We start from the raw sequence: 13,145 nt of genomic DNA, 5'->3' as shown, positions 1-13,145 counted from the left end.
TCGATTGGTTTATGAAGAAGGAGGAAATCTTATCACCGTGTTCGATGATGCTTTTGGAAGCTATGCTTCCGCATAATCACTAGATAGTGTCGAATTGCGGGTGGCATGCACCAACAATTGACATTAGAGCTAAATTTATATTAGATTAGATTTATCTTTGAAGAAAGGTTTGATCTTTGTAGAATAGGATCAAAAAGTTCTTTGGTGGTGAAGATCAAGATTGAAAAGTTTAATGGTAAGTGGAATTTTGGCTTTTGTCAAAAATGGATAAAGGTTGTCTTACTTCAACAAGACCTGGAGCAGGCTTGACTAGGAGTTGCAAGAAACCGAAATGATTCAAGTGACACTAGTACAAAACTGGGCTGCCCAAACGGTTATTAGAACCGTTTGGGCAAATCGAAATAGCCCAAACGGGTACAACCGTTTGGGTTACTTATTCCAAACGGGTACAACTGTTTGGGCTATTAGATAATCCCAAACGGCTCTCCCAAACGGGTTAAACTGTTTGGATATTTCAATCCAAACGGGTTACAACCGTTTGGGAGCAGCAGGATGCTAGGGTAAAAAAAAATTGCCATTTTACTTTTTAGGACCCGCGCCCCCCAAACTTCACCCGCGGGTTGAAACATCTTCGCCGAAAATCGCCCGCGCGTCCCCCAAAATTCACCCGCGCGTCCCCCAAAAGTATTTGATCGATCCCCAAAATTCACCAGCCTCATCTAATTGTGATCTTCGCCTCCACCTCCTTCATATCTACTCCCGATCGCTGACGCCTCCGCCTCTGCCTCATCTTCGCCGGAAGCACCTCCGCCTCATCTTTGCGCCGCTGTCGATCCTCCGCCGTCTCCTCCTCCGCATCCATCGATTCCTCCGCAGCGTTGGCCTTCGCCAATTCATAGGTTCGGGTCGTGTTGCTCCTCCGCCTCCACCGCCTCCTGCTCAAGTCGGCCCTTTATCCTCTGTAATTATCTACTCTCAACAAAACCCTAAACCTAATTAATTTGTGTTCGTTAGAGATCCTACCCTCATATTAGATATTATTATGTTAACTTACATCATTGAGATATATAGAATGCTAATTTATATTGTTGCTGCTGTTGTGTGGTGTATATGCCTTCGGCTACACCAGTATATCATCGATACCTAGAGTTCTTTGAAATTTACCATAATCACATATCAACCAACTACAAGTCATGCAGAAAAATCCCAGCAAAGACCTCCAAGTCTGAGATGGTAAGCAGGGACATGGTGCTTGCAGTTTGCTTAACATGTATTTGTATGGTATGTACCACTTTGTTTTTCTGTTCTTTTGGAGTTTGGTGATGGTGATGATGTATCCGTAAAAGAATGTAACACTCCATGTGCTTCCTCTTCTTCTACTTTCCTTTTAGTTTAATCCAACTTTCTTTCCACCTACCATGGATTTATTCTTGACGTGTTTATTTTTGTGTCAGTGATATGGTAGCTAATAATTAATCTGTTAGGCTTGATAGGCCAATGCTTTGTTGGTGTAACTAGCTATTCCTCCAGTGAGATATGTCACATGGAGAATGATTTGGCAATAGCATATTTATATCAGATAATTGGATATGTTAGAATGATTAGTTTTAACCTATCAAACTGAAAAGTGCTTGATATATTAGAATGATTAGTTTTAACCATGAGTTTGTTGGAGTACTTGCATTTTTCATGTCTTTTTGTGTGAGAGTTTTCTTGTTCTGTTGTCTCTGCGATAATTCTATAAAATTGTTGACTTCTACTTAGTCCATCACATTTATCATGTCACTATTATAAAATCTTTATTGTTTTCTGGCATATACTATTGTACACTAGTCTGATGATATTTTGAAACATTTGATTCCGAAAGGCATCACCGTGTAGCAAAAGACACCAAGAGGTGTTCTGAACGCTGTATGCTTCTCGTCATCTGGGTGCATTTTGATTTGGTTATATCCTAAAAACCCATCCATGAAAGACATTCTCTCAAATCCGCATGTATTGTCAATAATAACATCCGTGATTGGGAGAGGAAAATCATCTTTTGGACATGCCGTATTCAGATCCCTGAAGTCGATGCAAATCCTGATTTTACCTTCCTGAAGTCGATGCAAATCCTGATTTTGCCATTCTTCTTCATGACGGGAACGATGTTGGCTAACCAGTATGGATGTTGTTCTTCTCGGATAAATCCTGATTCAATTAATTTCTTAACCTCTGCCTCGATGGCTTCCATTATCTGCGGACGAAACCGTCTTTGCTGTTGCTTGACAGGTTTGGCATCCGGCTTGATATCGAGGCGGTGCATTGCCACATTGGGGTCGAGCCCTGGCATATCCTCGTAGTTCCAAGCGAAGACGTCAATATACTCCCTGATGAGAGCAATTAACTCCTCCTTCTCATTTGAGGGAAGACTATCGCTGATGAATATCGGCTTTGGGTTGGCCTCGTCGCCCATGTTAACTTGGACTATTTTATCCTCAGTGGGGGGTTCTCTCTGTTCGAACCTGTCACCATACTGCATATTCAGATGATGAACCCACGGGTCTTCCTATGTTGGCATTTGATCATCGTCCTCCATTGTAGACGGATCAGCTGTAGCCATGTTTACCATTAGGGCTTTGAATGTCTCCCCTAGACTTGTGTCGGAAGAATCAGAAGAGTATTCATTCTTAGTTTTGTTAGCAATTTGATCGATGATCTGCCAACCACATTCCTCATCGGACGAGGAAACATAGCCTAAGCCTCGCCCGTATTTATAATAATCCTCAGATTTCCCTTTTGGTACATATACCGCTTTGGCTGGATTACGAGGACCTCGATCGAAGTATAAACCTTCTCCGAGTGTGAAATCGTACCCCTGCTTTTCCATGAGCTTGCGCGCTTCCGGACTATACTTAGATAAATGCCGACCAGGTTTGTCATCATCTTCATCTTCACTTAGGAAATGATCTGGTAACGGGGAGCTTTTTCTTGTTCCGAAAGAATGCTGGAAGCGTTCCTTTGTTACATAGGACGACCGAAGCGGCATATATAAGTCAGGATTATCATACAATTCTGTTATCATATCATCAAGAGACAGGGAGTACTCTAAATCATTATTTATTTTATTAGTGGCAAGTTGCCAGTTACAACTAGAGACAGGGAGTACTCTAAATCATTATTTATTTTATTAGTGGCAAGTTGCCAGTTACAACTGCCCTCTAACGTTTGATCATCGTCAAGGTTGATTACAAAGGGTACAATGTCATTTAGAACATAACCGCCATTGTAATCAAATCCGGCTTCGGTATCAGCTTCTCCTCCGCTGTCTGTGCCTTGGGCCGATGATTCAGTATCGGATTCGTTACCATAAAGGAGAGAATCAGTGAAATAATTCTCAAACCCTTTAAATGGTTGTTTATCCGCGACCACCGTCCTGACCCTTCCATCAGTGTCGACATAACATTACTATGGATCCAAGGCCGACCCAATAGTAAGTTATATGATGTCTCAGCATCAATCACGTAACATGTGACCTCCGTCTTTAGATCACCCATTTGGCATTTTATCCGGATCTTTCCCAAAGACCTTGACCCGCTGGTGTTGAATCCGTAAATGACCGTGCCTGTGGACGCCAACTTGCTGACTGGAATACCGAGGAAATGCATCAAGCGAGGCGACATAATACTCACAGCAGAACCCGGATCCACTTGGATCCGGTTGACTTTGCTGGAGCCGATGTACCCGATGAAGTATAGCGGTCGATCGTGGTTCGAATTCTTCGTCTGCATATCCTCTTTGGTGAAAGTAATACAGGGAAGGTTCTTAGTCACTATGTTGTATTGTTGACTCAGCGGTTCTGGCTGTTCAGGCACCGGCTTGATTTGAGTCAGAAACACCTCTGAATTGGCCAAAGCTTCTTGCAAGGCCTCCCTGGTTTCCATGGACAACCGTAGCAATTCATACAGCGTTATCCGTGCTGGAATATTGGCTAGTTGAGCCATTATATCGAAAACTTGCGGAGTTTTCGAGCTTTCCGGCTTGTCTCTTCCAATCGGACGACTGAAACGAGACTGCTTCGGATTCTGCACCTCCTGGGGATTCTTCTCTTTGTTTATTCACCGACTGTCGTCGAGCCTCTTCGCCCGGTGTAGGACTTGTAATCACCCCCATCTCCGTGAGAGTTTTGGCTGGTCCCCGTTTATTCACCCCCTGCTCACTAGGTGGTGGATAGTTGTAGTGATACTCATTTCCGCTTCGGGTCGCAAAAACTTCTTGTTCTTCTTCAGAGAGCGGAAAAGCTAGTATTCTTTCGTCATCTTTTCCTGGGATAGCAGAGACTCCGCAGCAAGACTTTCCTTTCCCTTTGGACTTCTTCTTGGATGACGATCCGGCCCATTGTTCATCTTCAATCAGGTCGGGGTGAACCCAGAGGATTTCGCCGTTTGGAGCTGTATGTGGCACAAGTCCTTTTTGGCGCTGTCCATGCGGGTCGTCATTCACCGTCTTTACCCCGACTTTGGTGACGCGTTTTGGCTCGAACCAAGTTGTAGGCCCCGACCCAAAACTGATTGACACTGCGTTGGCCCCCACATTCTTGGCTGGTTTCGGGGTTATGACTCCTACGTCGATTAACGCCTGGATCTTGTCCTTGAGGTGGTAGCATGACTTCGTAGGGTGATGGACCGCTCTATGGTATGCACATGGCAGCAATACCTCGGATGGCTGTCACTTTGTTAGCCCCTTCTTGATCCACAGTCGGCTGCAGCTGAATTTTTAATTGTTCTCAGCAACAGGTACTCTAAAGATGCCCGGGAACTTCGTCATCTTTGAAGAGTACAGCTTTGGTAAACCTCGCTCTGAAGATTTCTGCTTCTGAGGCCGGTTGTTGGGCATTGCCGGCCGAGCTTGTTGTGTGCTGTTCTGCCTGGGTTTTTTTTTTTTTTTGTTTTTTTTTTGTTTTTTTTTTTTTTTTTTTTTTTTTTTTTTTTTTTATTTTTTTTTTTTTGTTTTTTTTTTTTTTTTTTTTTTTTTTTTTTTTTTTTTTTTTTTTTTTTTTTTTTTTTTTTTTTTTTTTTTTTTTTTTTTTTTTTTTTTTTTCTGGCTGTTGCTGAGTTGCAATTGAAGTTTGATTAGCATCAACTGCATTAGCGTGTGCCTTACCTTTCCTCGCGTGGGAGCGAAATTCTGTGCTGGAGCATTGGTCGCCTGTTGGCTTCGTTCGCGCATTCTTTCTTCTGAGGAATCGCTCTGCATTGCTCTCCTCGGACCTTCAGATCCTTCCAGTCTTGACGGTGCTGTCCCCATTGGGCTTCAACACGTCCAGCGCGAGGTTGTTTGGCAGGTCTGGAGAAGTAAACTCGGCTCAGTGATGCGAGGTCCCGACAGTTCATCGCCTTATTCCGGAACCTCTTGACGGAGGTGTCGACTAATTCCCGTCCTTACTGTTTCTGCGGCAACGATCCGATGGATATCTCTGTGTCGTCGTCGAAGAAGTTGGCGAGGAATTTGGTCTCCATGTCGTCCCAGCTATTTACGCTTCCTGGCTTGAGGTGGCGATACCAATCGAAGGCGGCTCCGCGAAGAGTGCCGACGAATGACCGCACCATCAGAGGCTCATTGCCGGAGATTACCCCCAAGTGTGATTTGAAGTAAATCAAATGTTGAGTGGGGGAACCCATCCCATTAAACGGCGTGAAGTTAATTAGATTAAACTTCGCCGGATATGGGATCGATTCCCATTCTCTTGGGTATGGACAAGGAATGCCTGTTTTCTTCATTTCTTGAGCGGAAATCAACGTGTTGATTTTGCTCTCGAGATTTTTAATCTTCAAGTTTTCACCTGTGTTTTCGTTAGCATTCTCATTACCACCCCCTGTATTGATGGGAGGATTATTGGCGTTTTGCGTTTCATTCGCATTTGTGTCCTCATCTTCCAGATTAACCGGGTTACGACGACTTGGCTCGCCTTGCTGGTTCGTCAATGCTTGGATTTGTTGGTCATGCATTTCTCTCATGTTTTGCATGGCCATCTGCATTTTGAACCTGAAGGTTTCCTGTTGCTTAGCTAAGGCGTCTTCAAGCATTTTGGCCACTTGCTCCGCACTTATCATAAGTGCCTCGCGGGGTTGTCCCTCGCTGAATACTGTATTATCTGATGCAACCGCGGAGCCGGCATCAGATTCTTCATCTTCTGAAGGGAGTCTTGTCCGAACCCTACCATAGGTTGCTCGCTTGATGGTTCCGGACTGCAGACGGGTTCTAGGCCGGGATGCTTTCAGAATCGATTCGAGATTGTCCCGCGCCGATGTCCCTCTGCTGGTCATGTTGGTGGTGACCCTCGGAAATTATCCCTCTTCAACCACCGTTCTTTTTCGTCGGAAACGCCTAGGCCTTGTTTTCGGCGCTTCAGTACTGAGCCTTTCGAAAACCGAAACTCGTTCGGGGACCGCCTTGATGCAGCTGCATTCAGACAATACTGCCCGAATGAGTTTGGAACAGGGACATTGAATTTCCTGTTCTCGGGGACTCCGAGTTTCCTATTTTTGGGGACTCCTTTTTCTGGTTTTATTCGTACCCCCAGCACGATAGTACAACTCGTCTGCTTGAGGATCAGAGTAACCTATCGTGTGTTGGCACGACTTCTCAGGTATAACATTATCGTCCTCAGATGATAATGTTTCCTTCTGAGGGGGAACTGCCTTCTTCGGGCTTTCAAAAGTCACGCGCCTCGAAACATGTCTTTTTGGGCGTGAGTTCTCGGCGGGCTCCCGGACTTCAATACGCAAGTTGGTGCGCATGACTGCCTTGGTCTCTTTGTCATGTTGGAGGTTATGGCGACCCCCAGCCTGCTGCGTCGTCCGGGGCTTTTTCATCGGGCCCAAACGATCTTGAATAGGAGCTTTGCCTCTCTCGTCGGGAATCGGACCGAGGCGCTCCAAGACTGGCTTCTTCCTTTGGGACGATTCTGCATGATCTCCCGGAGAAGCTATTGGGATTACCGTCGACTTTGGTTGATTCACCGGAGGTTGAACTTTAGTTGGAGGCTGCTTCGGCCTCCACACTTGGCGGGTTGATGGCGGCTTCTTGGCCACTCTTCCTTTCTTCAAATCCTCGGCCTTCTGCACAAGGATTTTTGCTTGTGCAAGCAATGCGCGGCGTTTGTGAATCCGCTCTTCGAGTGTCGAACGGTTCCGTTTGACCCGGATCCATTCGTTCGTCGGCGGCTTGGAGGAACCGCCATTCTTCAGTTGTTGAGGCTGTTTGCCTCTCCTATTCTTCAGATCCGCGTCGTAGCGGACTCCGTCTGTGGACTCCATCGCCTTAGCGAATTGCCGCGCAAGGCGTTGACGTCGCCTCTGGCGGGCTCTCTTCGAGAGAGTCACAACGCCCTTAACAGTAGAGGCGTCAGCTGGAATAGGTTTGACCTCGTTGGAGGTCGGTGGAACTTCACCCGGCGCAACTTTGGCGTCAGCCGGGGTGAGAGCTTCGTTGGCGTTCTGAACTTCTTCGAACCAACGAGCTTTTCTCCTGGAGGAGCTCTGGGAGCTTGCGGGGGGAGGTAGATCGCGGACGGAGGACGAAGATGGCTCCTTGCGAACTTAGGCGCTGGTCGAATCGTACTGCGACCTCCTCGCATGACGCGGGATTGAGATCGCGCGGCCTGCGAACGCTCCGATCCGGGCAGGGGCGACGATCGGGGCTGCCCACTGTGGTCGCCCAGATTGTTCGCGGAAAAATCATGTCTTTCTCATTGATTTCATTCACTTTAAATAAGCAAACTTTTTTGAGTTAGCAAAGGATCCGGTCTTTTTATAAGATTCGCGGTTACAATGAAAATGCAAAGAAAAGAAAAAGAAAGAATTACAACTTTTTAATGCCTTGTTTGTCGAACAAATCAGCGAGCTCCTGTTTTGCGGTCGCTCGCTTGTGGGTTCTTTCGCCTGCTGCGCCGGGGTTAATCCGTGGACCACCGCGCGATCTAGATCCGGTCGGATCTACACGATTCGACAGGTATTATTTCGCGAAGGAAATAATAGCCGGGGGGGATTAGTTCACCAAGGAAATAATCGCCCTTAATTCTCGGGATCAAAGGCCAAGCTTTGATCCGGAGTGTGATCTCGTGTAGATCTCAGATCTGATCTTTACCTCTCTCGAACTCCTGCCTTTTGTGACGTGGATGCTCACCGAGAATCAGATCTGAATCTTCAAGTCCTCAAGTCTTCAAAGCTCTGAGCTCAATCTTCAATTCGGCAGAGTAACGGCTCTCAAAATTCCAACCTTTTCAAATGAACAAAGGGGGGTCTATTTATAGGCTCTCTGAACTGTGCCCGCGCACAGATCTGGGTCGGCCACCCATGGGTGGCCGGCACTTGGCCGAGCCACCCATGGGTGGCTCGGCTCTTGGCCGACCTTGGCCGAGCCACCCTTAGGCGTTTCTGTTTCGTCGTTTTGTCCGTGATTCGGCTGATTCGGACTCTGATTTGTTGATCTGATTTGGCCGTAGATCCGATTCCTAATTTGGCAGTAAATCCACTTCTGGGTTCGAGTCCGAAACTGATCTTGATTCGATCGTGATTCGTCCGAGTCTGCCCTTGGTTGGATGACTCGTTGACTCCCCGAACCGTTGGCTTGATTCCGCACGCGAATGGATGTATTCCGTTACTTCAGTGCGATTCGTCAACCTCGTCACTTCGTTGGTTCGTCGGTTTGTGCCCAGCTATGCTAAGGGACCTATAAGCAATTTTATATGCCTACAAACATGAAATTAAACTTAAATTGGACTTAACATGAAATTTTACTTAACATTAAATTGGACTTAATATGAATTAAATTGAGCTGAAATTAGACCTAATAAGAACTCTAAATAGACCTAACACGAACTCTAAATAGACCTAACATGAAAGAATAGAGTAGATAATAGCATTTTAGAGTTTTTTTTACTTTTTATCCCCTCTCTATGCTTAGTTGGCAGGTAATAATTGTTAAAAGAGGATTGCAACACAAGATGTCACACATTTTGGGGCTGAACCACATGAGGAAAAAATGAATGGGCTGCAGCACATGAAGATGTTGCTTTTGGGACCTTGACACAATTTTTCCTAAAACATTTCACTGTCACATAATTGGTCTCATAAAATTGGATACGATCAATCATTCTCCTGTTTCACATTCAAGGAACGGGCCACACTTTTTCCTCAATTACAAAAATCACCATTAGACATGTTGCGCAAACATGAACAGGTCGGTATGAGCATCACATCAAATTCTGAAGGAAAAAAAAAAATATAAGCAACATGGTTCAACAAGACAATTGAATGTTTGAAGCCTCGGGTTGTTTCCACAAATATTCTCAAATTCATTCCCGAAATGGAAACACGTCTGCCAATATCATGCTTAAAAGTACAAGATAAATGCAAAGTCTGAGGTAAGCCCCCCCCGCCGCCCGCCCCAACCCCACAAATGCCATGAAGCAGACATACATGTCACTAGGAACTGCAGAAGTGTCAGGTATCCCTTGACACAGAATGTAACCTATTATCTCGTCCCCACCCTCCATGGTGTCAGTCACAATGATCTTTTTTTTCCTCGAGCCTTTCGTGGTTGGATGGTGGCATTTCAGCGAGGACTAAGTGTGGATAGACCGCTTTTATTATCGTTGTTTTGAACTTACTACCCCTCTAGTTTTGTTCTTATAGATGACCCCATGAGAGATTTGTTTTGCCTCTCTTACCCTGGTTCTATTTGTCGAGAAAAATTAGCGAGGTAACAAATTCAAAAAACCAATAATAGTGCTTACCCTGGGTCTATCTACAATTAACCCTTCGCAACGAGTACTAAGGAACTGATAGATGGACATCTTGCAAGGTGGCGCCGAAGCTCTTCATGCTTGCAGATGATCTCTAACTGTTAAGAGCCAGAACTGGTACTTCAGAAGCACGTTCTAGGTGTATTTGTTAATCTGGACCACCTGTACCTAGTCAACATTTACCTATCACCAACAAAGTTAAGAACATCAGGGAACTTTCAATAACCAAAAGGAAACTGTCAGTGCTCATGAAATTAGCAATGGGTGCACATCATCTCATCAGAGCTTGCGGTGTTTCTGTGGAGCTTTTTAAACTTTTTCAGAACGGGAAAATGAGTGACTTCCGAAAGGAGCTACGAATACCCATATCCTGGCATGGGTCTGCTTCTGTAAGAATCAGTTTAAACATTCATCTGTGCAGGAATTTAAACAGCACCCTGAGCAAGCAAGTGGCAAAAATCTTTATGCAGCTAAATAACAAGGGCGAACCAAATCAAGATATTAGCTCTGTGATGGAAAAAAAAACCTCAGGATCTCATATATGCTCAACAATAAGAAAATATACGCATGCAGCCAGAGATAATCTGAATGGTCCAAGTAAATGCAGAGAAAATACACTAGACTCGTATCTGGCAAAGTTGAATTGTTAGAAACTGAATCAGCATAAAGGTGACTGAGTTCTTATGTGAAAGATGGGACATGGGATAAAATGAAATTGAACGTACATGTCATCAAATATTGGCAAGCTAAAGGCATAAACAGAAACAGGAAGATCTGCCAATACTATTACAACCTTCCAGAAAATATCAGGGATGCTGCCCAGAGTTGATCATTAAAGAGTAAAAAAAAATCTAATAATGATACTACAGAACAAATGGCTTCTATGATCAAGAAAAATATATATGGAATATGGGTTTTTTCGGTTACTTATTGCTGCAATCCGCAAAGTGGTCAGGCATGGGGTAGACTTTTGGATATGATTGTAACTTATAACTTGATTTCTTTAGAAATTACTATAGTAGACTTATATCTCATCTGTCTGTAAGAAGATTAAAAGTGGTGGAGCCAGGAATTTTATCTTGGGGGGCCAAGAATCCAAGATACAAATATAAAACAAATGAATCTATATTAGTTAGGTGCATAGGAGTGCTTACCTTGTCCTATTAATTTCGATTCAGATAAGACCTCTAATCTTGAGAACATAATGAAAGTAAAATTGTTAAAGTTGGTGTAGGTAGATATGAAGATTTTTGCAAATAAACAAAGATGTGATTATGTATCTAGACGATGGCAAGTAGAAAGATGCTCAGATGATTAGGAGGTTTGAAAGTAAATAAGGCAAGGAGTTTTATTTTTGATAGAAATTAGAGGAACATTGAGGGATTTTTTTTTTCAATTTTTGCATCCTTGAAAAGCATGTGTATTGGCAATAACTAGTTAGCTCAATTGTTTTTGGGAGTTTTTTCAATTACCAAATACATTTATATAAATTGTTAAAATTACAATTACTATATTCATACACAAATTCCCAAAGTTTGAGGGGCCTTAAACTTATTATATACATACACAAATTTCAAAAGTTTGAGGGGCCTTAAAACTACTATATACATACTCAAATTCCAAAAGTTCATAGAGGCGCCGAGGCCCCCAAAACTTGAACCAAGCTTCCCCCATGAGAAGATATATTTAGTAATCACATCAGTAACTCTTATATGCCAACATCAACATGAACTTACTGTTTTCCTGGATTTGAAAGCACACTCCCCGTTACCAACAGAGCTGAATTGCACTGAAAGATTGTTCCAAGCTACCTGTGTACCTCGGGCTTGTATCATTGTCAATATGCAAGTACTCAATTTTTATAACTCATGCACAAAGGATAAATATGTAGAATTCCAGATCACAGTTTCCGCTTGAAGAAAGCAGACATAAAAAAGGAAAGCAAAAAAAAAAAAAAAAAAAAAAAGGTACGGCGACATTTATCCCAAATATTTGGATGGTTTCTTATTCTGGCTTGTGGTGAGAACCTCTCAAAGAAAGTTAATAGAAAACTACTTACCTAATGAAAAGTGACGTATTGCAGTAAACTTCTCGAAGTACTTGATCTCGTTTAAAATGGATACCTCAGATGGTTATTTCTCCAAGATCTTCAGTTCACTCTTCAACCAAATACCAAATATTTCAGGTTTCACTCACAGGTCTGAAGAACTTTGGCGCATTTTACAAATTGTGGTGAAGCCTAAAGCACTTGATATTTTAAAAATGATAAAAAAGAATGATCCTATCTCATTTATTGGCTTAAAGAGTAGGGCACTCTGTTATGAGTACTCGTGAGTCTGAAACAGGCGAGAGAAGTGGGAACAGTTCTGGGTGGTGTGCTTGATCTCAGCATCTTAATCTAGGAGATTCTAAAGTTGTTTTAGGTTTAAGGGAAAAGCTTCAGAAAATAGATACTTGTGACACATATAAGAACATATCATGGAATGGTATCCACCAATTCAAATGATGAACTGCTCACCAAACCTATGCTAGAATGGAACCGCTGCTTGAATGGAACTGCTTATTTCACTGATTTTCCTACCATATACATAACCAACATGAAACTTATAATGACATGTCACAATGATGCTCTCACCATCCAAAAATGCGTAAAATACCTTGATATGAGTGGTTTCACCAATCTTCTCTGTGGAATACTTCACTGTCAATGGCCATTCATTTGCTTCTGGATTATGAATTAATACAGATTAGTGGTATTAATGATGGAATATAAATGTGAAACAAATGCAACAATATCCACCATGACTTTGCAACCATAGTATTAGAAAGTGTTATCCAATGACCATTACATAATAATCTTAGTACAACCACTCACCTTGCATACAATGGCTCTCACTGAGGCCTTTTTTTTTTCCTTGAAGGGCATCCAGCTTTGACATAGAAGAGAAGGACAATGGTTAAGATAAGAAATTTGATACATTTACATAAACAGATATACTTACATATATCCAGCATACAAGCACACATATCTACATACTCTTATATACAGTCATAATTATAACAAGAAGAGGCACATCTAGATGATAGTGTGTGAATTTGACTCACAAGATAAGAACTTAAAAATAAAACACACAAAATTAGAATCTCAATATAACAGGAATCCAAGAAAATTAAATATTTCCCCACTCACTAATATTATGCAATATGTAAGTACTTATTTATGGCATCACTCTATTATAGGCCAAGATCACATGGAAAGTAATCATGCAGTTAGCTGGTGTACTTATGTCAAAGCCCCAGGGTTTGAATTTGGTTGTGTGATATGAACTCAGTGACTAAATTATCCCTATATACTAGA

The 13,145-nt window shown here is 42.9% G+C and overlaps 1 protein-coding gene across 4 annotated transcripts in view; it reads right to left on the bottom strand.

The window, feature by feature from the left end:
• Positions 11,247-13,145, bottom strand: part of LOC109825096 (AT-rich interactive domain-containing protein 2-like) — a 21,753-nt gene continuing 19,854 nt past the window's right edge. For 3 of the 4 annotated variants that reach the window (XM_020391819.1, XM_020391817.1, XM_020391820.1), the window contains 2 exons: positions 12,663-12,717; positions 11,247-12,512 (listed from right to left, as the gene is read on the bottom strand). The gene's annotated coding sequence lies outside the window, so the exon portion shown is untranslated. The remainder of the gene's footprint in view (positions 12,513-12,662; positions 12,718-13,145) is intronic. The other variant, XM_020391818.1, reaches the window with a different exon arrangement.

The sequence above is a fragment of the Asparagus officinalis genome, chromosome 10, assembly GCF_001876935.1.
Source record: "Asparagus officinalis chromosome 10, Aspof.V1, whole genome shotgun sequence".
Classification (NCBI taxonomy): domain Eukaryota; kingdom Viridiplantae; phylum Streptophyta; class Magnoliopsida; order Asparagales; family Asparagaceae; genus Asparagus; species Asparagus officinalis.
Note: the sequence above shows the minus strand (reverse complement) of the source record. Positions and strands in the feature narration are given on the sequence as shown.